Below are 25,400 nucleotides of genomic sequence, written 5' to 3'. Positions count from 1 at the left end.
TTGTTTCTCAGTCCAAACTTGAAGCCCCAGTCACTGCTTATAACTTTTGTCTGTTAGAAGGCTCTGAAACGTGGCGTGTGGAAACACGTGATTGTATTTCCAAAGGAAATGTTTCTCTTCCCCGCTCCAGTGTCAGCTTGACATGCAGTAGGCCAGAGTTAAACTGGACCTGCTCAAGGTTTTCAGTTCTATTAAGTGCGACCAGCTCTCTAGACCAGGGGTTCTCAAACGTCATTGCACCACAGCCCCCTCTGACAACAAAAGGTACTTCACGACCCCACGGTGGGGGACTGAAGCCCAGGGCTCCCCAAATCCCAGTGCCTCGGGTGAGGGTGGAGGTGGGGGCAAACCCTTAGCCCCAGCACTCTGGGTGGCGGCAGGGTGGGGCAAAGCTGAAGCTCAAGAGCTTCAGCCTCAGGCCGGGGACCTGCAACCTGAGACCTGCCACCCATGTCCTCAGCTTCAGCTCTGGGCAGTGGGGCCTGGATGTCAGCAAGTCTAAGTCACCCAACCCCGTTCAAAGGGGGTTACGACTCACTATCCCATCGTTTGAGAACTGCTGCTCTAGACACTGGGTGAGCTCCGAGGTTTTCATCCAAAGCCTGATGAAACAAATGGGAGACTTTCCAGGGACTTCACTGGCCTTTGTATCCGGCCTTGCACAAATCCAGCTCTGAGAATTGCTCTCCGCCGAGGCCTTCTCTCTTTTGTTTGTGTCGTCACTTATATCCCTTGAGGAGAGGGAATGGACGAGCTCCTCGGACCTCAGTTTTCAGTGCTGTAAGGGCTGATGGTCTCTCTGTGCCAGACCGTCATATAGGGATGTAAGCAACTAGTCAATAAGCAGAAGCTTATCGGATAGTCGAGCGGTGACGCGACTGGTCACTTCCCCCTCCCTCCTTGCTGCCGCTTTCTTAAAAGCCGGTTCCCCCAGCACTGTCTCACTCTCTACAGAGGGGCAGGGGAAACTGAGGTGTAGCGGGGGACTGAGTGAGAGCTGGGACAGCTGATTCCCGGCTCACGCTTAGGGTACGTCTAGACTACATGGCTCCGTCGATGGAGCCATGTAGATTTGTTGTTTTGGAAAAGGGAAATGAAGCCGCGATTTAAATGATCGCGGCTTCATTTACATTTACATGGCTGCCGCGCTGAGCCGACAAACAGCTGATCAGCTGTTTGTCGGCTCGCGCGCTAGTCTGGACGTTCCCCCGTCGACATCAGAGCCCTTTGTCGGCCGCCCCGGTAAACCTCATTCCACGAGGAATAACGGGGCTGCTGACAAAGGGCTTTGATGTCGACAGGGGGAACGTCCAGACTAGCGCGCCAGCCGACAAACAGCTGATCAGCTATTTGTCGGCTCAGCGCGGCAGCCATGTAAATGTAAATGAAGCCGCGATCATTTAAATCGCGGCTTCATTTCCCTTTGCCTATGTGTCTAATCTACATGCCTCTGCCGACAGAGGCATGTAGTCCAGACACAGCCTTAGTCCCCACTACCCCTGGCTGTGCTTTAGCCTTTTAAATGTATAAAGAGCCTGGCAGCTCTTAATACATTTAAAAGGTAGTGCCGCAGCAGGGTTAGCTCCTGTGGCCAGGAGCTGACCTTGCTGCGGCTCTGCAGTCCCTTCCCCCTTGTTGACTAGTTGATTTAATTGATTAAACACAATTTAACATCCCTGCCTTCACACGAAATGTATGATGGGGATTGTTGAGGCACCGAGAGATCTGACTGTGATCTCTGAGGGCTTAATCACCTCAGCCCGCCAGATCCAAGCGATGCTCCGGATGTGGTGACAAAGGAAGCAAAACCAGAGAGAGTGCATGGAAATATTGTCATGGATCTGTGCAGAGGGGGAAGTGGACATGTGGTAGCATCCCCATAGCTTGTGTGCTCCCCCTTGAGAGTTGCATGGAGCTGGTCTCTGTGAGTGGGGGGCTGAAGCCAGCCAACATGGGGAGCAGCTGTGCTATGCGATAGTCCACATTCTCTTTGGAGCATAGCACACATGGCAGACTGACAGGGAATGCAGACTGCCTCAGCATCAAGCCATTTCCCTCTGCTCTGCTCCTCAAGCCCAACAGAGGGCCAAGAGAACCTAGCCAGTGGAGGCAGCTAATGGCACCACCATGAAAAGTTAGGTGGCCTGTTTGCAGGTTGGGACCGGGAAGCCTGATGTAGAGGGAAATTGAGTCACTTCATCTAGTTGAGAATTGTGCATTTGGGCCTTGAATTCCCGGCCTTTGCTGGGTACATAGAGAAAATCTGTTCAGTCACCTAGCTCTTCCTCCTGCCAATCCAGAATGTGCAGACTTGCAGCTGCAGCAGAATTTGCAGGGATCTTGACTTGTGTCCCCCTCTTTACATTTTCAAACAGGAGCCCATCCCAGGGACCGATCTAGACAGAGAGAGCCAGTTTGGGGCGGGGGAGGGAGAAGAATTGACCAAACCTCTGTGCACAGCTCACGTTGACGTCTAAACAAAATCTACTTTGAGGCTTGAGCGAAGTAGGAAACCGGAGTGGTTTTTTTTCACACCCATTCTTTTTCAAAATTATACCAACCACCCTGTTGTCACGGAGAGGCTGTCATGGTATTTCTGACTCAGGTGGCACCAGGAAGGACTTGAAATCTGGAATACCCAAGAAGTTCAGCTGAAAATCCAAACTCTTAGGTGCTTGTGCAAACAGCCTCCAATTGTTTGGCATTTGTTTCCTCCATCACTAGTGATTATGGCCCTAGTAGCCTGGTGATGGGCTCTTTACAAATGCTCAACATAGACAGAAGTTGCACAAAAGGATATTGCAGAACTGTTCAGTGTCTGTTATCAGACCGCAGCTTTCTCTACCCTAGTCTGAGTTCCTGCTTTTCTCCCCTCCCCCTGAAAATCCGTGCTTCTAAAAGGCAAATAAGTCATTGTCCCTTACCTGACCTGAACTCCAGTTCATTCTGCCCAGTCCAAAACCTGATGGTTGACTTCCAGGGCGTGTCCAGCCTGGATCTGCTAGGAAAATGCTGCAGTGAGACCTGCAATCTCCATGTGACTCAATGGAACATAGTTGCTGTTCTTCAGTGCCAGACCGTACTACACTAACCAGAACTATTGTGCATTAGGAATTACCTGTTTACAGAGCATATTATGACACTTCTGGTGCGGCTGTTTCGCCATTAAGATTCTTACGCAGCCACCTGGATTTCAGGTAACTGAATTGTAGCTGCTAGAGATGGGCAAAACCTCTTCTCCCATCCAGTCCATCTCCCAGTCCGTGTACGATTGTTCTCTGCAGTATATTTACTAGGATTTTGTCCAGTTTAGTTGTAAATGTCTCTAGCGATAAGGCCTCTGCTACTTCCCTTGGGAGATTGCAATGCAGTCTATTAGATCTCGGTGTCAGGGAGATTTTACTAATGTTCAACCTACATGTTACTTTCTATTTTTGTGCTGATGGGAAGGCACAGCATTGGCTGATACAGGATGCAATACGGAGGTAAGCCAAGTAGCTTTGTATGCCAGCTAGCATGAGATGTTTGTGTCTGAAAAGTAAGTGACTGTCTCTAAAAACAACCATTTCCCTAGCAGAGGATGGGTTTGGATTGGCTTGATATATAGCTGGTCTTTAATGTGAGGCTCATTTACTTTAACAGTTAAGAACCTTGAAGTAAAAGTCCCTGAGGATGAGTTGTTTGTGGAGACAAATGCTCTTCAGGAGACGCTTCCTCTTTCTCTGCTGCATAGTTCAAATGGTAGCAGGTAGCTGAGCTGTGTGCAGTGTCTTGTTACTTACAGTTGAACTCACTTGTGCTCCCAACCTTTTGTCCATTGGGTCTGGAGGGGATGAAGCCTGTATCTCTGCAGGGATTAGACTGTGATTCTGAGAGAAATTATTAGACACTCCTTGCTTAAAAAGTCTTTTTCTTTATTTGCTGGGCCAAAGAGGCTGAAATAACAATGTGTCTGCCAGTAAAACTGCCAGGGTGGAATTATTCCAGTGTGACTTGACACTAGTCAGATCCTACCAACCCATCACTCTCTCATCCCTCCCTCTTTTTGGGGGGTTGAGGCAGGAAGAGACCTCACCCCCAGCTGTCTCTGCTGTCAAGCATACAGATGGGGTGGTTCTCCCGGGGTAGAGCTTGGCTCCCGGTTCATCTTTGTCCCCCGGGAGTTAAACACAATGCCCTCGTCTGGTAATGTAACCCGTGTTCCATTTTTGGATCTGGTGCTTCAATCAGCAAGTTCCCATGCTAGGCTATGACCAAAAGTTGCAACAACCAAACACCCATTGTGTAGGTCCAAACTGTGACCTGTAGAAGTGGGTGAAGTCCTGCCCCATGCATGCCCCAAACCCAACTGTGAAGTTCTGCTGCAAGGAAGGTTCCCCCCCCCCCCCCCCCCCCCACAAAAAAAAGAAGAAAAAAAAGCCAACCAGCTTGGGCTGATATGGTGGTGTGGGGAAAAATTCCTTCCCAACTCCAGAAATGACCAGTGGACTCCACAGCAATCTAGATAAGGGAGGAAGTATAGACGGCTAGAAGTGAGCAAACAGGAAGCAGCTCCAAACACATGGTTCAAAATCTCCTGCCAAATGCTGAGAGATGTTATGGCACCAGAACGTGGGCCAGATCCCATGATACCATAAGCCTATCCTTGAAGTCATGTGGTGGTTAGAAATTGTGTGGGTGCTGTTTTTTCTTTTTGCCCTCTCCCATCATGGGAGTCACCAAAACACTTCCTTCTGTGCAGGCTCGGGCTCTCTCTTTGTCACAAACAAAGTTTGAATTAAGTGTGAATTGGCGCCCATGTCAAGGGTGAGCGAAGAGAGTCAGGATTTGCTGCTTTTTATATTGAATTATTCACAGTTATTTTGCAGCAGGGGTGCATGGGATACTCTTTGGAAAGGATGTTGTCTGGCCAAAGGAAAACAGAACCCATTTTTGGCCTCCGTTTCCTAAAGTTCACCAGGGATGAGTGGGCTTTTCCTTGGAGAAGCCGGAGAGAAGTGATCCTCAACATTAAAAGGGCCATATCCCTCCATCCTGTTCTGCTCATTGTTTCTAAAGAACTTTGGGAGTTGTGTTTGTGGATGGATGGGTTTTTCTGTGTTGGTGGCAGCTACTTCTTAGAGGATGATAGCATGTTGGATTCCAGTGGTACGAAAGCCAGCATGAGGACATGTATTGTAATGAAGAGGGTACGTGCGTATATGTGAAATGCGGTGTATTAAGAGGTTGTAAATCAATTTCAGTCTTTGATGCTGGTTTATCATCAGCCCACACAAAAGGCTACATGCAGAGTTCTCCTAAGACTTCAGAATCTGCCTTCAGATATTCCTCTTTGCTGGTAAGCTTTTGGGGGCAGGTTTTCAGACCAGAACTACACATACATGGCCTACTTAACAGGAACAATGCATTCCCACACAGCCACTTGTGCAAATCTGATGTATGGATGCACAGAGGGGGGTGTGCACATTTATGTCAACAGTGTGCTAAAACCACAGTCTCATAACTGGTATCCTAGGGTTAACGAAGTTCTTCTGGTGTTAAGCTAGTATTAAAGCACCAGGGATACTAGTTTGCAAGCTAAACTATCAGCAATGCTATGCTCCTGATAGCACAAATGAGGCCACATTTGCTAAGATTGTGGCCTCTAGCAATAGGCTCAGAAATGACTGTTGCCCTTTATTCACCGACACACGTAAGCCTTATTCACATGGACGTCATTAGGAACCATCACATGGTTGGCAAAGGTGGTAGGATTAGGCCCCATTGCTAGGTTGGGAGTGCTTGTCTAACCAGAGGAACTGATCTTCTGAGCAAAAGAGGCAATTTTATTTTTTGGGTAACACAGGCAGTTTTTGCTTGGAATAGCTGTTTTAACTGGCATACTTTTTAATGATTAGCAAAGGATTTTATTCTGGAAGAAATTAGTTTGGTTCTTTCTCTTACTTCTCTGCTTGTCAATTCTTCCCCTCCTCCAGCTTCTCCTTTTTTGTGCTAGCCTAAAAAGCCCCCAGAGTGTCTGTTATAATCACATTTTGGGTGTTCCTACCAGAATGAATGCCCTCACATTAATATGCCTGTTCCTGTCTGATGCATCAGACAGTTTGTTACAAACCATGCCATTGGTATGTGTGGGGCTCTACCAGGCAAACACCAGCATGTAATTGAAGAGGGTTTAGCTCACCTGTGAGTAGTACTGTTTATAGAACTAAAATAAAACCCTCCAAATCCGAGATACTTTTCAGCACTCAGACATGCCATGCTGTTGAAATGATGCTTATTTAAAGAGATCATAATTAAAGCATTATCACTAGTACTGCTCAGCTTGTTGGAAGATTGACTTCACAACAACACATTGCCAGCCTTGTTTTCTCCTTGGGAGGTCACTGTAACTTAGCACTTTTCTTTTAAGGTTTGTACTGAACGAGATCAGCATGCCCAGGTTACTTTTCTAATTAGTGCATCTTCATTTCTGAGCGTGCACACCTTTGTCATGTAGTATACTAATGGAAATGTTTCTTCTTTAAAAGCTTGGCAAAGACAAGGGATGTTTTTAGTATTCGATAATGACTCCATCACCCCCTGTGGTTTTAAATATAACTAGTAGGTGTTTTTGATTATTATTTGTTTAACTCTGAAGCAATGAGAAAATGTTGGCTTTTAGGAAATCACACACAGTATCTGGATACAAAACACACATCTGGTTGATTTATGGGACTGCTAATGGGATATTCAGCCTTGTACCTCTAGGTCATCTCTTGGTCTCCGGCACAGGTTGGTGGCAACTATGAGTCATTACCATCTGATTGCTGTTTTGTGTAATCAGTTGGAAATATGTCTTGTTCCTAGCTGATAGGCTGTCATTTCACAAGATCTGCTGTCATAGTTGACCCCACTGTTGGCAGCCTGTGTAGAGAGGCCAAGGATGGAAAGGCCAAGGAGACTGAAACTTGTCCTTGGGGATAATCTCTCCCGGCCAAGACTGATGTGGGTAGAGTAGCTTGAACACAGCTCTTGCTGCTGGTGAATATTTATAGTTGTCATGTGGGTAATTAGAAGACTTCATTTCCTATGCTGGAAATCCAGAACCTCTCAAGAACACTCAACAGTCACTTAAAATATATACATATTAAATAGCCACATAATTGCAAGTCACTGAGAACCTCTCAGCTTAACTATTCCTGAACTGTTTTGTATATCATGATACATTCTCTGACCTTTTCTAGTGTTGGAGGCCAACATTATGGAAATAAGCAGCTTTTTATTCCATTCGAAGGTCAGTCTAACTAAATTATGCATCTTCTTCTAATGCAGTCGCTTCAAAGCTCTCAGTTTTGAAAATTTCATTTGAATACCTTGCAACAGAGATAAATACTGTAGCTCATATTCTTGTTTTAACAATTGATTGCAGTGATCCTCATTCTCACTTCCTGGTTTCTTGGGCCAGGACCTTGTTTAACATTTCTTTGTTTCTCTCTTTATACTGACAATAAAGGGCTGTGGTCCCACCCCAAAACACTTGCAAGGTCAATGTTGCAGCAGATTCAAAGCTCTTCACCTCGGCTGTGTCTACACTGGCATGAATTTCCGGAACTGCTTAAAACGGAATACTATTCCGTTTTCAGTTTTTCTGGAAAAGGAGCGTCTACATTGGCAGGCTGCTTTTCCGGAAAAGCCCTTTTTCCGGAAAAGCGTCTGTGGCCAATATAGACGCGCTTTTCCGGAAAAGAGTCCCGATCGCCATTTTCGCGATCGGGGCTTTTTTCCAGAAAAGACTACTGGCTTGTCTACACTGGCCCTTTTCCGGAACAGTGTTCCGGAATAAGGACTTATGCCCGAGCGGGAGCAGAATAGTTTTTCCGGAATAGCGGCTGATTTTGTACAGTAGAGCATCGTTGCTATTCCGGAAATTCAAGGGCCAGTGTAGACAGCTCGCAGCTTATTCCGGAAAAGCAGCTGATTTTCCAGAATAAGTGGCCCAGTGTAGACACAGCCCTCCAGTTAAAGCTAAAGGGAGTTTTAGCACTGATTTCAAAGGAAGGAGGATTGATTTTAGTATCCATTTGAGAGTTGGCCTTGCATGGAAGCAGGATCTGGCATGGATTTGTTTGTGCTTTTTAAGTGTACTGGTTTGGAAAATAAAACTTAAATCAGTAAAAATGGACATTGCGGGTTTGATTCTCTGCTGTCTTATATTCATTTATAGTTGTGCAAAGTGAGTGTGAAATGTTCCTCCTGTTTGGGCATTGAAGCCACTTTGCACTCGCTCTGCACAGGTATAAAGGGGTGCATGAGGGGCAGAGGAGTAGAGGATCACTTCTGTTGAGAGAAGGTCATGTGCTTGCCAGTCCTGCATTTGGGTCCAGGCGGTGGTCCTTCATTAAACACAGATCTCTGCCAGGGCGCAGAGATCCAGTGGAGTGGATCCAAAAACATGCTCAAATGTGTTGAGATGCTGCCAATATCACACTGAGACAAAGTGGAAAATGAGGTTTCATAAAAATGATGCCAATAGTTTTGATGCTGCTTTGTTACCTGGTGGATGGAAAAGGGCTCTTTGTTCTTTGGACAGAGCAAGACGCAGGTATGAATGGTGCCTAGCTGCCTAGCTGTCTGGGCCGTATGCTCCGCTGCTGTGGGGCTCTGAGAAAACAATGCCTGGACATTGACCGCTAGCAACCTATTACCCAGAGGGATATGAATTTCCCCACCTCCCCGTGGGGGAGCATTTCCCTAGCTTCGGAACAAAGGGCTGGGCAAGTGAGAGGTGGGGATAAGAATTGACTGCTGGAAGGAGTCCGGTCCTTCATCCAGAGTCTGATGACAGAGGTCCGATGGAGAGATGGACAGAGCTTGAACCAGGGGGTTTACTAAAGCACGACTGGGTACTGGCCTAACCAGAATGGGCTATGCATTAACCTTCATTTCTCTAGACTACCCTAGGAACTTCCTATGCTTTACTCCAGTTAACTAACAAACCCTGCTGTTTGGACAATGTGGTGTGATTGGTACTAATGCGCCTCGCAGTGACAATCTCTATCCGAGATCTGTCTCGGTGGGACTTGCTGAATGATGCAGATGGTGGGAAGTATGAGTGCTGCTGGCCCAATCTACATAGGCGGTGAAGCTGTAAGGCTTACCCTGGAGGAAGAGGGAGACCCCAAGGAGGTCTTGCACACGGAAGGGTTCCTCCTCGAGACCACTCCAAAGCTGGGACCATAGAATTTCAATCTTCTAAACATCTCATTAGCTTTCTTCCATTTATGCTGTTTCTTACCTGGCAGGGGAGATACCATGATCACGAAGGTGGTTTTCCCAGGGTGAGGCTCATCCATTGCACTGTGGGTGTGCTGATCCCTGCGATTTCCCCAAATGCGAGAAACTCGACTGCATAATTTGTGGTAGTGGGGGACTGCATTCGCGCTTTCCCCGGGGGGGGGGGGGGAGCAAATTATGCTGTTTCTCTATTTTTTCATTTCAGTTTGGACTCTGAAATGAAACTGGTTAGTTTTATTTTGTTCTGGTTCTCATGCTCCTGATCACATGTCAGGCTTGGGGTTAAGAAGACACTGCAAGTAAATACTTAGAAATGACTCTTTAAATATTTGTAGTGGGCTTTTTCTTTTTGCGCTTCAACTATCAGATGTTTTCCTTCTTAAAATAACTTCCAAACTAGTTCTGATAATGTTACGTGAAGTAAGATTCCTTTCCAGAGCAAAGTTTACAATAATGGGATGTTTTTCTTTCTCTTTCTCTCCCACTTGCTATAATCAGTTGCAAAAACTGTGGTTTAAAGTAATTTCAAAACAGTATGGATTGCGGTTCTACAATTTAAACACATATTTTGCTTGGCACAGTCAATTGGAGATGCTCAATCTGCAGTTAAGGGCCAGCTGGCAAACAGAACCTGAAATTTGTGTTTTTAGGTACACAAAGTAAGGACTAGGATGAAATCCTGGCTCTGTTGAAGTCAGTGGGAATTATGCCATGGACTTTATTGGAGCCAGAGCTTCACCCTAGAGGGATAGTTTCCAGTGGTTTCCCTGGCCTCTTGATCCAAATTTCTAACTCCAAGTGGTCATTGATGTTAGCACTCAAAGCTCCTGTCAAAGCATCTGAGAGAGCTTGTGGCATTGCTTGCTTTCCCCCCGCCTTTCTGTCACTCTTGGAACCAACGGGCATTCGTTATGCCTCGGTTGTACCACTTACAAATCTGTCCCCTCGTTATCACATCTCATTATACTCTTGAGCCTTGCTGGAATTCTATGCCCAGAACACCTCGCACCAGCCTGGCTTGGTACTTCCACAGAGGGCTGCTGTTTGGCTTAGCCATCGCTCATCTGACTGGAATGCATTGTTAGCAGTTCTCTCCTAACAGTTTGTTGAATCTGGGAATCGCTTTGATGAGATGCACTGGAAACATGTCAGTCAGCAAAGCTAGTAGGCTTGAGAGCTCCATCTTTCTCCCAAAGGTGTGGTTTTTTTTTCCTCCCAAAAGATATTCTTCCTCCTTAATGAAATTGCTCTGCCCTGATGTTTACATACTATGCTAGATCCTCAGCTGCTGTAAAACAGCATGGCTTCACTAACGTAAATTGAGATTTCCAGTTTACACTGGTTATGGAATCTCTCAGATCACACCCAGATCCCTCTCTGTTTTGTTTGCATGTTCATTATCTATATCTGTCAAATTCCTTTTGCCAGTTGCTAGCTGTCTCTAGCAGAATTCTGTCATTGAAAACTTTTCAGTTAAAAGCATTTCTGGAAAATCATGCCAGTCTAGATGTAGCCGTATTGTAAAGCCTCAATCTGCCAATTGTCTTTTGGGGAAAGAGATGTCCAGAATGGAATGCAGTAACCTACATGCAGGATACAGAAATACTGTTCCCACCCTGTTTTTTAACAAGAACCCTACATATTCAGCCCCGGAACTCCATTAGCCATTCTTTTTTTTTTCCTGCAGCCAGATTGCATTTCATACTCCTGTCTAGTTTGCTGTCCACTGTCACCCTAGCTCTGTCTTGGTAGCTGTGCATGCTCGCTGCTCTGCAGCTAGGTTGCATGGATTTGCTTTGATACGTGATGCAGTATTGGTCCATGTCAAGGCCGTAGTTGAGTACCAGTTAAAATACAGGATGATCTTCTTTGTAGCAAATAATTCTACTCTTCAATTTAAATTGCAGTGTGCTCTGAATGTATAGAGTTCTGTGATCTTGAGCAGATGCTTATTTTGTAGGGATTCGGTCTTCTTTATCCCGAATTCCTGCTGATGTTAGCGGGAGTTTTGAGTGTGCAAGAATAAGAATCAGGTTGATAATTGGAAAAGTGGCATTATGGGCTTGATTCAACAGTTCCTACTTAGGCAAAGCTACCCTTGAAGTCAGTGGGGAGACATATCAAAGAAAAGACTGAAGTAGTTGCAGCATCTTAAACCAGGACAAAGTAATAGCTTATGCCAGCTGGACAAGTGGTTATTATATTGTGTGTTTAACACAGAATCCCAGTTAGTTGCTGCCTCTTTGTTAGGGTAGCTAAGGTTAGTGTAATGATAGTTAATGATGCTCTGAAAAATGTGCATTACATTTATTGTTCTGCATCTTCTCCTCAATGGCTTATATATCCAGTATCTTCTGATGGAACTACTCAGTATACTGCAAGTAAAAAAAAAAAAAAAAAAAAAAACTCATAGGAGGGGAAAAAACCCTTCATTAAATCAAATAAATACAGAAATAAACTCCAATTTTCATATAGCATCTTTGAGCTGCATAAGAAGGTCTCTACCTTTCTGCATTCTATTGGCCACAAGAGATATGGACATGAATCCTTTACCATCCTCTCAGGGTCTTGAGCTTGTCGGATTATACCATCTTTTGTAATGGCAGGTGTATGCCACAGGGCAGGTTTTAAAATTCCTATGTTAGTGGATTGCATTAACCCATACTAAGTCAGGTATGTAAAATTCCATTAAGCTAAAACCCTCTGGCACTTTCTCACCAATGCTGGAGATCTGCAGGCTATGCTAATGTAGTAGGTTTGCTCATCTATTAGTAGGATGATGGTTTTAAAATAATAACATTTATCTTTGGCTATGGACTGACAGTGCATGTTGAGTACAATTTTTTGAAAGGCTTTGCAGATGTTGCTTCAGTCAATCTGGGTCAAAAAAGATTGCTTAGAATCATAAAGGTTAGAAGGAGATCAAATAATTCTGCCTCTTTATTGCTAGAATAATGTGCTTGGAAAATATCATTCACTGTTATTAAACTAAATGAGTTAGGATAACATAAGATTCAATATTAATTTTTTTCGTGTTGGTTGATTTTTGCCTGTTTTTATAATGCAGCTAAATTCTGTACTATTGATTATTATAATAGATTAGTGGCTTGCAAAATTAAATGTATTAGTTTAAGCACATAGCAGTTTAATGTGTTGCATTAGAAACAACAATTAAAGAATTACTCTTCTGTTTCACGGAAGCATCTGATGGTGGGAAAGACACAATTAAGGCAGCTGAATGTTGCATTTCAAAGTTGCTTCTTTGTTTCATATGGTACTATCAAGCGATCTTCCTAGACAGCATTGGGCGTGTGAACGCAACTTTGATATGTCTGATTGGAAAATGATCAGTTTACTATTTCTACAAATGCCTGTTCTTCTGAACAAGGATTGCTTAACAAATACAAAGATCTTCTTTTCAAACATAGATTTTATGTTTACACACACACACACACACACACACACACACACACACACACACACCACACCCCCCCCCCCCTCTGCATCTATAGCAATGTGTGGACAGTATTGTACTTTTTAAATACATTCTGTTATAGTACAATAGTATTTTGGAGAAACTGTGAGAACATTCCATGGCTTCTGCTACTGTTACTCACATGTATTCTCATTTAAATGAATTGGACTGCTCAAAATGTAAGGCACTAACTGTAGCAGTGAAGTCAGCCCTGGGTCACTAATACTGTGTTTGTAATACATCAGTATGGTTAATAAGAACCTCAGTGTCTACACATGTTTAGAGGTAGACCTGGAGCAGATCAAGTGCCCCTGAAATCTGGGGAAGTTCTGATCCAAATTTTGGTTTCTGGTTCTTGTCTCTATTAAACTTTAGCAAAGTCATATTCAGCCTGTCTTGGATCCATCTTCACTGCCATTTAATAATGTGTTCAAGACAAATGCAGCCTTTAACTGCACAGGACAATCGACTTATTTTAACTTCCTAGAGCTAGAAGACTCCCCCTCCCCCACCAATCCCCTTTCTGGCACATTGCTTTTGTGCTGGCCATGGTCCTGATTGTTTACTTCCTTTGGTTTGAACTGACAGCAATGGTGTTGCCAGTGAAGGAGATGAAATTAGTGGCGCATATGCCCTTCCCCTTCATGACCCACCCCCTCTGTAGAGGGTTCACTACAGAGTCAGGCAAAATAGCTTGTTTGATTTGGCTACTGCTGCAGAGCCAGCAGAGGGAGCACAAAACAGTGTTATGTAAGTTTTCTGGTAACAGTAGCTACGGGTGCTTTGCTCAGAGACAAGAGATGAATTTCTTTTTTAAAATGGAAATATTTAGGAGTAGGCTCTTCCTTCAGTTTCTACTCTGTCATTAACATTCGTGGGCATTAATACACACATCAAGGGGAGAAAGACGATAGCCGGTAGTATTTGGGGGAAATTCCTCATTAGACTCAAACACACTGTACCAAGCTGTTGACTCCACTTGAGAAAACTTCTGGAAGAGATTATTATCCCTTTGCTACTCTGCAATGAATTTTCTTTATTTTCTTCTCCTTGGGCTCGTAAAAGTGTCCTCCTTCTGTTATCTAGTTTAAAAAACCCCACACTGTTTCTGTATTTGCTCTGTCTCAATAACATCTATTTCAAGTTAGAAATCCTCTTCTGGAGCGAACTGCCAGCATTTACGACACCAGCTGGAATCTGAAAATTGAAGGGTGTCTCTTCTATCACCCCAATAATACAGATTCTCTAATCTGGATTTAGTTGTATTGATGATACACATGAAAGAAAATAGCATCCATGCTCTCCTCCTATCGCTGTACTGACTCTGCAGTGTTACCAGGAATAAATACCTGTGTTTGTCTCTAACATAAGTAAATAGGACTTAAAGACCTACAGAGAATAGATCTGTAGAGTTACATAGTTACTTTTCACACTAAGATGACACTGTAAGCATTCATCTGCCCTTCCTGCCTCCAGTCTGAAGCCGTAACCTGCCATGTGTGAACAAGACAATTGCTTGCTGTAGTAATGTTGCTCTGTTGCTGTTTGCTCTATTATATGGCAGCTTGAGGAGTATGACTTGTTGTTTTAAAGTCAATCAATAATTATTTTTACTTCAGGTGAAGGGAATAGAGGGGAATAGCAGACAAATTCTTAGATACGAAGACAATATTTGCATACCAATGTCCTTAGTGACATTTGAAGAGCAGGCATAGAATGTATATGTATTTCATGAAAATTGTTTCTACGTACAATTGCTTTCCCAGATTTCCATGAAGCTGATGGCTGTTCTCTGTATCTTAAAACTAAACCAGTCTCCCCTACCTCAGAATCTTTAGGAAGGGGGGATGGTAGATTTGCCTACCTCTTCTCCTTCCCCTTGCCCTCCATTTACACAGGGAAAGAAAGTCATCCCAGTATAATCGAAGGAAATTATATATAGCTCGGTTTGTCACATCCAACTTTTATCTTTGAGTTGTGGTATGTGAAATCCGGGGTTTAATGTAATGGGGTAAATTTCTTATTTCTCTTGACAACTACAGAAGCACTAATCTTACACACATTCCACCCAATACATCTTTGTAAAGTAGCACTCCATGGGAAGATGTAACACTCTCTTGTATGACTGAAAAGCTTCTCTTTTTCAACATCTCCTCTGTGCACTCTTGTGGTTCTTTTTCACTGGGTTTTGGATGTTGCTCATTAATGAGGTTTTGAAGTAGGTGTTCCATCAGTATCAATTTGGAATTTTTAAAATCTCCATGGGCCGAATCCAGCATCCTTGAATCTGGTCAGACTCAATGATAAACATGATAGAAACCCTTAGATAAGGAGAGAAGGATTATTCATTTGTAAGCAAAAAATACTCTTCCAGCTCTTTTTTGGAATCAGAATAACTTTAGTGGCCAATTTGGTTAATAATCACAGATGCTTATTCCCTGTACCCCTCATCAAGTACTGCGTTGAGTTTTCTACTATCTGAGCTCATTAGCGTCTCAATCACATCAGACCCTATTAGGCTGCCTTCCATTTATAGCTGCTTAGGTTCCCTTATTACCTCACTGCTTGTCAGGATTTTCTTATTTACATTATAAATGTAGGTTTTCTGACACCGCTCAAGCTCATTGTTTTGTTCTGTCCTTCAAAATGGTTTCTCTAACTTTGTGGTGGTGTCTGTTGGGTACCTCTTCCCATTCACAGCGCTGCCCACGTCCCCTCCTGCTTGTATACATGCAATATATACCTGTGACAACTACAGCAAGTGTTTATGCATAAAAGTAATATTAGAAGAAATAAGGGAAAGGAGCCAGCATCATGTGATCAGACAGCTTTCCAGGGCCCATCAGCTAGGATAGTCCATGGATTGAGATCCCATTGTGTAGATTACATGCGTCGCAAGGGACTGAGTTTAAAGATGCTTTGTTTAGTTATTCTTTAGGCTGCAGTGTACGCTTGGGGCAATATTTAGTATTTACTACAATGGCATTTTTACCACAAATTTTAATTGGTGTTGTGTGTGCATCTCAAAGAGACACGGCATCGCTTATAGTACCATAGATGAGCCAAATTGAGCATCTGCCTGAAATCATATAATACTTGGGAGCAGTTAATTTCGTATTTGCAGGTTGGGAAATGGTGGTTAAAATGCCTGAAACCTGTCAACGCTAGCAGCTTTGTACTGGTGCAGCAGCTGTAATGACTGTAATACAGATGCTTACTCTTTTTAAGTGTAGACCTGTCTGATTGTGAAGAAAATCTAAACTGAATGTAAATGGTTACAGTTTTGGCTTTCTAAATCTGTAGACCTACAGACTGAAATAATGAGCCCGTTTCACCTTCAGCTCCTATTGGCGTGGAGATTACCATGGAGCTATCCTTAGTTCTGAGAGGGGCTTTGAATTGTCTCTTTCAGTCCAGCAAAGAGTTAACCCTGAAGCCTAATGATGACGACACTCTAAAACAAATCATGATGTAAATCCATATCCTATTCATCATCCCTGTTTCACAGAGAGGGAAATAGATGAAGCGGTTTGTCCTCGATGTCATGTTACAGCAGGGATTAAAACTCAGAAATGTATGGACTTCTATTGCTTTGCTCAATAGAAATAGAGCATAATTTTTTGGCCATAGACCCAACTGTGTTTAATGGTATATGTTTTTCATTTGGTGGTAACATTCCTTTTAGCATTACAACAACAACAAACCCCAAGTAACTGTAAATGACAAAAGTGTGATTTCTCGAGAGATACATTTTAGAAAATGACTTTGCTGGGAAAGTGGTTTCTTGAGCTGCTGGGCGAATTTAAGATCATTGGTTTTTTTTTTAATAATTGCAATTTTTTCTGCCATAAAAGCAAATGGGCTTTGATATCACAACTCCAGACAGCTGAACCAAAGTTATTCAGAAATGCAAGCAATTGACATGGCTGATACTTGTGAAATTCACTCAGCTCTTGAACTGTTCTTGTGATATATGCAATGTAGCGTTTAACTCAGTAGTCAGTAGCGACTCCCAGCACAGTCTAATCCAATTGCATGGTAAAGGGGATTTGCTGGCACAGAAAAATGAAGGAAGAATTTTATAACTCATTTTTAAGGATATTTTGATATTCAACTGCTCCATGATACTGAATGTAACCTTGGTAAAACTATGGATAGAAATCACTCCTGTATTCAAGTGACACTGTTAGGTCACATTTGTCCCAACATTTGTTCTGTAAAAACTTGTTTTCATAAAACTTCACATAGTGACTGCCATCATGGGTTAGCACTGAGACTGAACCTGGGACTTCCAGTGCTGAAAGCATGAGGCTCTGCTGCTTGAATTACAGGAGACCTCTGCTCATTGCTAATTGACATGCTTCCTCTGTGGACCAGCCAGGAGAAGGGGATGCAGAAAAACAGGTTACATTCAAATCAGTAAGAACATTTCCCAGAGCTTTTAAAATTTTCAGTACTGCTTATGTACAAGCATTTTGTCATGGTATTGGCAGTTGTAGCATTGCAATATTATACTTGCGCACAATCGCCACAAAGTGAAGTTGGGCCCAAAATTTCCTACCGAATTGAGCACAGAGCTTACTGCAGTAAACAGCTGGACCAGAAAGGGAACCCATATGAAAAGTGAAACTGACTAGCCTATTTTCATTCTCCCCAAGTGGAGACAAAGACGGCAAGTAAATAAAGGAAATAAAATAAAGGTCTCTAACTTTTTTTCATATTAATAGTAACACAGATAAGGATTTTAAAAAGGTGTTTTGTTTTACCCAGCATTAGTCACAAATCCTGTTGACTTCAATGGGAGTAGCAGTAGGTTCTGTGACTATAGTGAGGTATACTTTACCAACTTAAAGGTACCTTGTGTTGGTTGGAAAAAGTCCCCCATATAGATGCAGTTACACCAGCAAAACTGTGCTTGTTTCACTCAAAGGGCAGGAGTGAGCTATGCAGTAGAAAGCAGAGATTTGCCGCTACCGGCATCCACACTAGAATGTGGTGGCATAGTGCACTGGTAGAGCTGCTCTTGCATAGTGCTCCTAGGCTTCGTCTTCACTGTGAGTTCTTTTGGCAGAAAATATGCTTATGAGGCACTCATTAGCATAAGTTGTAATATTATTAGCATATTTTCTGCCTTTTCTTTTTGCGCAAAAAGCAGCAGTGTGGACGGTGTTTTTTTGTGCAAAAACCCTGTTTTGGCCAAGATCCTTATGCCTTTCTGGATTTTGCGCAAAACGGGGTTTTTGCCCAAAAAAAACCACTGCCCACACTGCTTCTTTTTGGGCAAAAAACCCTTGTGCAAAAAAACAGCGGAAAATATGCTAATGATATTACAACTTATGCTAATGAGTCCATCATTAGCCTATTTCTGCTAGAAGAACCTTCAGTAAAGACGTAGCCCTAGTGTAGACTTAGCCTATGTTGAAGTCTACAATCAAACTCTCCCTGATCTTCTTCTCCCATTTCCTTTTCGACCATCTTTCATCCCTCTGGCACTGCTGCTGATCCCCTATAATTCTGTGCAGGAATCCCTTGTAAGAATTAGCCAACTACTGCTCAGTACGGCTTGTCATGCACCCAAGTTTTTATTGGTTCACTTAGTTTCTCATTTAATATTAATGATTTTCCCCCCTCCAGCTTTGTCATTTCATTGCAGACAAAGGGAACTATAAGGAATTTCTGAAGAAGCTGGGCTCTAATCATCTTCCGTCACATTTCAAACGTAATTGTGTACATTCTGTACATTCCATGGGACTCGTATAATCGCCATGCAGAATGCATCATTCATAAATTGTTTAGGGCGACCTTTTGTACAGTAGCACTAATTATTATTATCACAGAAGCCCAGTAAACGAGACTGGTAATTATTAGGGATTTATTTGAATGGACAGCTAAGCTATTCTTGGCAAGTTAGTCAGAGCAGTTGTCATGACAGCCACACAAATGTGTCTTATGAATTGGGTTAATTAGGGTAATTAATAACTGTTGTTTTGCCCTTTTTAACAAGGAATTGCCTAGGCGTTATCAAAAGGGGAAATCATCCCTAATGCGCGCCTTTTTTTGGCACAACTACTTTCAAATCTCAAACCTGACGTCGTAAGTACTTGTAAGACTGTCATTATGTATGTAATAAGTGGCATTCTTTTGCGTGTGCAAACCAGGGTATGTTTTACTCTTACTACTGAACTGCCACTACTCGCCAGTGTTGCATAGCGAAGGATTAATCATCATGGATAGTATTATTGTAGCACCTAGATGTGCTATCCACAGACAGAACCCCATTGTGCTGGTTGCTGTACAGTTATCACAATCTCAGTCTTGCCAATGGGAGTTGTGCCACCAAAGGCAGTAATAGTAGTAGCATCAGGCCGTGTACATATTAGAACTTTTTTGAACTTGCCTTAAAGACTGGATTTTAAATAATTTGCATTACAGCAGCACTTACAAGCCAGAGCCCAGTTTTGCTGCTAGCTTGTACAAATGTGTAACCAAAAGATAGCACTTCAGGAAAGAGACCTACATGAGAGAGAGAGAGAGAGAATCAATCCACCTATCAGAATTTCTGTCTTCTGGTATGAGTAGCCAGTTGGAGCCAATCCTGACATCCCTGCTCAGGAAAAGCACACCTTTATTTCAGTAGGCCTTCTGCCTGAGTAAGACTCTGAGACTTCAGTCATTATTGTAATAGTTCTCATTAATGTTGTTTACAATGGGTGGTGCCTAGGAGCTCTGTTCCTGAATCAGGGCCCCTTTGTGCGATGCAGAACAACAAGATGAGCCTCTTCTGGAGCGTTCATAGTCCATGTAATTTGATCTAAGCATTGGAACTTGGAAGTTCCATTATGTTTTACATTAAGTTACTGCTGTTCTGATTTCTCCGTTGCTGACAGTGTGTGCTTGGTGATTCACAAGGCCTGTGGTGGAGACCATGGCTGCTTTGAAGAGCAGTAAAAGTCTGACAAAGGACTTTAGGAGTTAGCCACTGATTATTAAAAATGAACCAAGATAAAAAGGGGTGACTCGGGCATATTAAAGTAAGCTTTGTGTAGAAATGAACGGCAAGCGTGACTGGAGCCAGTGACTGGCTTTCAGCTGCAAAAGTCTTGTTTAGTTTTATCACCTCTGGGTTTTAAAAATAAAGTTTGTGATCACACACATCTTTTAACAAGAAAAAGAATGGGGGTTGGGTGCGGGAAACCCTGTGGAAAGGCAACCATTTTAATGAAGAAATATTTTACATCATTCTCTTACAACGTTAGGCCTAATAGCCTGGAACTGGTACTTTGGCTCCTTTTTATAAAAGCCCGAGCAGACAATCCAATTATAGATGCTGAAACATTTTTATTTTTAGATTCTTGTAAAAGCAATTCATCCTCTGCCATGGTGCATTAACTGGAGGAACCAAGGAGGAGTGAGGGTTTGGCATCTTTTGTAGTAACTAACAGGCTGTGTTTACCAGATGGTTAATAGAGGGAGAATATATATATTTTTTCTTGGAGGAGATAGAAGGAAGTTAGGTGGAGTAAAAGAAGGAGTGTGCAGTACAATCCATCCCTTAATAAAACCTACAAAGGTGGAACACAATATTTTTCACTGTCCTATAGTTTATCCCCTTGAATAGACAACAATTTGCTTGTTTTTGCTGAATTTTTCTCTGTCTGGCTACATGATACCTGTCTGGGAATGGTCCCCTGATCTGTATGTTCTGATACTGCTCTGTGTCCCTTTTCTGTCCCCCACCCCGCAGAGGAGGTTGGGCTGGCAAATAGTTTTTCTGTGCTCCACTCAAGCAGGAGGAGAGAAACTGGAGTTGTGGGTGTGAGTTCCCATCCCAAAGACCTTCCTGCTACACAGCTGTGTGTGGAGAGTACCATGTGAGGAAACTTCCCGCTATGTACAGCACTTTATCAGCTGCTAGCCTCGTTAAGGTTTTGTTTTCTAGAAAAAGCCATCCTCTTATGCATGAAGAATTGGCCAGAGGAAGGATATTAACTTGCAAGGGTGGTGATTTAACCTGATGCTAAAAATTCTCCATTCCTTTGACATTGGGTACAGTGGTTCTGGATGTGGGGTTAAAATGCATCCTCCACAGCTTCTCCTCAAAAGTGAATAATACGTACATGTAGGGCCAAATTCATCCCTGATCTAATTCCATTTCCCTCAGGGGAATTACATCAGTGATGAAATTGGCCCACCGTGACACTCTACTAGTAATTTTTGGCACAGAAAATGTCATTTGGAGCACATTGCTCAGCATCCTTCATAGAAAGGTTGGTGTAGAATAGAGAAAGCATTCAGGACTGCTAGCAGCGCACCCTTAGCAAGCAAAGATCCATCCATAGGACTGTTCAGGATGATTGCCCCAGCTCCCACACTTTGGGGGGGCCCTGTGACGGTCGTGGGACCCAGGGGATTATCTGGGGGCCTGGTGTGGGGTGGCAGCAGGGGTTGCCTGTGCTCCCTTCCCCACTGCCACAGTGGAAACTGGAGCAGCCTGCTCCATTCCACCCTGCTATCCTCTGCTAGCTTTTTCTTCACTCAGTGCCCAGTCAACCTGTGGAACTCCTTGCCAGAGGATATTGTGAAGACTAGAACTTTAACAGGGTTCAAAAAAGAGCTAGATAGATTCATGGAGTTTAGGTCCATCAATGGCTATTAGCCAGGATGGGTAGGAATGGTGTCCCTAGCCTCTGTTTGTCTGGAAATGGATGACAGGAGAGGGACCACGTGATGATTACCTGTTGTGTTCCCTCCTTCTGGGGCATCTGATAGCGGCCACTGTTGGCAGGCAGGGTACTGGGCTAGACCATTGGTCTGACCCAGTACGGCCATTCTTATGGTCCACTGCGGAGGGCTGTGTCAGCAGGAAGCAGACCGCTCCAGTCCCAGAGCTCTCTGCTTCCCGCCATTGCAGCGAAGTGGGCCGTAGCAGGCTGGGAGCGGGCAGCGGGGTGTATACAGGGGCGCAGGCTTGTGGGCCACTCTGGCTCCCATCGCCACAGTAAGGTTGTGTGGGGAACTCCTGATGCTGCTCTGTGCCAGGCCTCCAGTAATTCTCTGGCTTGCATTGTGCGGGGGGAGTGCAAGGGGGCAGAACAGGGGCAGGAAGGGGCGGGGTGGAATGGGCTGAGGGTGGAGCCAGAGGTAGGGGTAGGCTCCCCATCCCCACTCCTGCAGGGACAGCCCTGTCCCACCCACAGATGTATGTCCATACATCACGCTCCTCTCTAATATTGTTTCCTGTGTTGCTCAGTGTGAGCTCCTTGTCCCCATTTAAAATTCCAGTAGCTGATGTTCAGCCCAGCACTGTGAGAGTCACAGCAAGAGCACACAATCTGCAGGTGTCTAAAGTCATCCGACAGATGAGTGGCAGTTGAGTGATATCAGCACGTCAGGGACAAAGGATGGCAGGGCAGCTACTTACGGTTTCCCTTTTTTATGAAAAGAATTAAAAGCAAATTATTCCTTTCAAGGCTGGGTCCTGGGCCAGGCTAGCAGGTGTCTTGGTGCTTTGTGAAAGTGATGCTCTGGACCTTTTGGACAGGGTGACTTGATGATTTAAATCAAGGTGCTTTGAATCTTCATTTAAATTACCAAGCGGGAAGCTGCATTTAAAGTATTGATTTTAATCAACTTTTCCACGGGTGTTTTACTTACTTTCTGGATTCTCATTGGTTGATAGAAACAATTAAAACATGTTGATTTACACCTAAATGGAGCCTTACGTTACATTGGGAACTTACGATAACAGCAGCATCAAAATCCAATTGAAAAAGATTTAAAAATTGATATTTTTCCACCTTGATCGTAGAGGAAAATTCTCTGAGGAATGGTGTGTTTGGGAAGGATTTCCATCTGCGTCTTTGGCCTGACGCTAGGGTGCTCAATGAGGGTAATAGGTTCAACCTTTGGGATGAGAGAAGAAATTGATTTCTCTCAGACTATGCATGTCGACGTGGCTGTGTCATGAAAAGCTGGGCAGTGCAGCCGCTGTTTGTCTGTTCCTTTGCCGATAAAATACTTGTGTGTGGGTAAAAGTTTTGCCTTTCAGGCGTGGAGGAGTTCGTGCCTCTGAACGAGAAAAGGTTTGTCATTCAATTGCGAAGTCAGCCTGATTGACAGGGCAAGCAGGGTAATGAAAGAGTTGGGAGGCTGGGGGTCCTGTCCCCTGTGAGCTGGGATTTGCCTGGCTTGGACCGAATGGGGCCCCGCTAAGGAGAGAGCAGGGTCCGGAGCAGAGCCACAGCCCAGAGAACAGATCCATGCTGGGGGCGGGGGAACTGCAGCCGCAGAACCAGAAAGGCCAAGGAAGCAGCCCCGGCTCTGGAGGCAGAGCAGCAGAGAGTGAAGCTGAGGCTGGAGCAGCCTGGACGTGGGTGTGGTGAGCAGCTGGGGAGAGGAAGGGGGGTGCTGGATAGAGGCCCAGTGCAAGGAGAGGTCCCCAGCTAAGAAGCCGTGTGGGCCAGAGGTGCAGGGGGAACATAACCCCGATGGGCCAGGGGCTGATTCTGGGGAGAAAACTCCAGCCCTGGCATGTGGCCCCGTCAGATCGAGTATCCAACCCACAGCCAGGGCCTGGGAAGGAGGCCTGGGACCTATGAGGAACAGACTGAACTGCCCTGACATTCCAGAGCTCCTGTGTGTGATGTCCCCCGCCACAGAACAGGGCTAAGTGTGTTTTCCCTTCGCCTTTCCCATGTCTACAGATTCTTTTAACACCTGACTGCTGTTCAGTAGAGTGTTTTGGCTTTGAACCGTATGTAACCATCAGAGAAACATCCAATGCAGAGAGCACCCTGGGGGCAGGAGCGGGGCACGCTAGCCTCTGCCGTGGGTGACCACAACAAGGAGTCGAGGACCCCAGGAATCCTGGGTTACAAGCGCTCTGCCATGCAGGAGAGGGGAAGAGGAGCTCTTGGGCAGGAAGACTTCTGGATAAAGGAAGTGGGAGCAGAGACTCTGATCCGTCCGCTAGCCCATTTCACCAGGGTAGTGTAAAAGTGAGGAGGGTTCCCCTCCATAGCGGGACAATTCCCCTCCCTTACGTCAGTTTGAAAATGCTGGGGCCACAGCTGCTGTTGACGGGAGGAAAGACTCTGTGCTGAGCACAGACTGATTCCACCCATCCACGTCCCAGTCAGAGCTGTGCCTGCACATGGATCTCTCTGTCTCCTGGATTAAAATGCCCACTGCCGCCTGATTCTTCCACAGGTCGATTGTTCTGCCCCTTCTCATTTCAGAGTCCCTGTATCAACCTCCTGAGGCTGGGACAGCCTGGAGAAAGGCCCAGCACCTTTCAGGCTTGTAGTTAGTTTCTCTCATGACTTCAGGGTATTTCTGTGGTCGAGAGCTGTGAAAAATTTTACCCAGGCAGCAAAAATGGGAAAAAATTGCCTTTTGATAAATAATTTCATTGTGAACTAAATACCCTGGAGACTTAGTGGTAGCCGCCAGAGGATATTTTGATTGCAATTCATCCCTAGCAATTATAGATAAACAGTTTAAATGATAAGACAAGTACTCAGGGCATTATTTCACAGGGTTTGATCATCCTCCATTGTTGTGGGTTTTTATCTGAAGGCAGCTTGTGCCGGCTGGAGCCCAAGTATGACTTTAAATGCATGGGCACAATTAGTTACCCATTGTGTGTGCACACAGCCACTTTGGTTGCACGTACATACGATCAGTTGCCAGTCTAACTGGCGGGGTGTGTGTGTGTGTAAATACTCAGTTTTCCCATGAACATTTTAAAATCCAGGCTGTTGGTTTCTAGTTTTGCCTTTTTACTATGGCCAGGTTAAGTTCATTTTGAAAAATGTACAGTAAAAAAAAACTCGAAAGGGCTACAGAAATTTGCAAATGCAGAGTTTGACAGATCTTTCTCCCTTCAGGTGAATTTTTCCCCTCATTCCTTGTGTATAGTTGCAATAAAATGGCTTCTATTTGGGAGCTATACTGGAATTGCAGCGATTGGGTCTGTCCCCCAAACTGTATCCCCTTGGATGATGATGTCCCATGTAGGGATGTGAAATATCAGTTAATTGAAGAGTCGAATAAACTCATAAATTCTTATTGGTTAGTTGACTATTCTATAGTCCCTGGGGGTGCGGCTGGCAGCAGCATGGGGTGCCAGGCATGAGTTAGATAAGCTTCTCTTGCGGACCAGCTGCTTGTCACCCTGTGCTGCTGCCTCTGATCAAGAGGCAGCAATGCAGGGTGGCAGCAGCCCCTGTCAGGGGAGGGGGTCTGAGCTCCTAGTGCTGCCTGCCCACCCGGCTCCTAACACACTTTAAATGCAGAGCCACAGCGGGGTTAGGTCCCGGACCCAGCATGAGCGAGAACTGAGCCGGGCTGCCGGCCAGCCTGCTAAAAAAATGTACTAGTTGCAGGGAGAGGGAGATGGGTGTAGTCGATAGCATTAACCTATAAGCTTTTGCTTATCGGTTAATTGACTACACTACTACATCCTAAGTCCCATGCCATGCTGGCCTATTCTACTGTGGCACAGAATCAAGCCCTGCCAACTGTGGTGGCCATAAAGTTCGTCACGAGCTTTCTCTGCAGCAGCCTTCTCGTCATGCAAGGGAATTGCAGTAGCTCTGGTGTGTCCAGAGCTTTATGACCTTCAGAGAGAGAACACCTTCAGCCCTCTTAC

At 44.4% G+C, this 25,400-nt stretch overlaps 1 protein-coding gene and 1 non-coding gene across 3 annotated transcripts in view; both read left to right on the top strand.

Moving 5' to 3' along the window:
- The window catches only part of PCDH19 (protocadherin 19), a 115,762-nt gene that overhangs the window by 10,994 nt on the left and 79,368 nt on the right, over window positions 1-25,400 (top strand). The gene's annotated exons all lie outside the window — the stretch shown is intronic.
- LOC112543772 (U1 spliceosomal RNA) lies at window positions 9,267-9,430 on the top strand. The gene has a single exon (XR_016350623.1). It is a non-coding gene; the product is annotated as a U1 spliceosomal RNA (small nuclear RNA).

This window comes from Pelodiscus sinensis, chromosome 13 (genome assembly GCF_052426305.1).
Source record: "Pelodiscus sinensis isolate ZL-2025 chromosome 13, ASM5242630v1, whole genome shotgun sequence".
NCBI classification, from domain to species: Eukaryota; Metazoa; Chordata; order Testudines; family Trionychidae; genus Pelodiscus; species Pelodiscus sinensis.
Note: the sequence above shows the minus strand (reverse complement) of the source record. Positions and strands in the feature narration are given on the sequence as shown.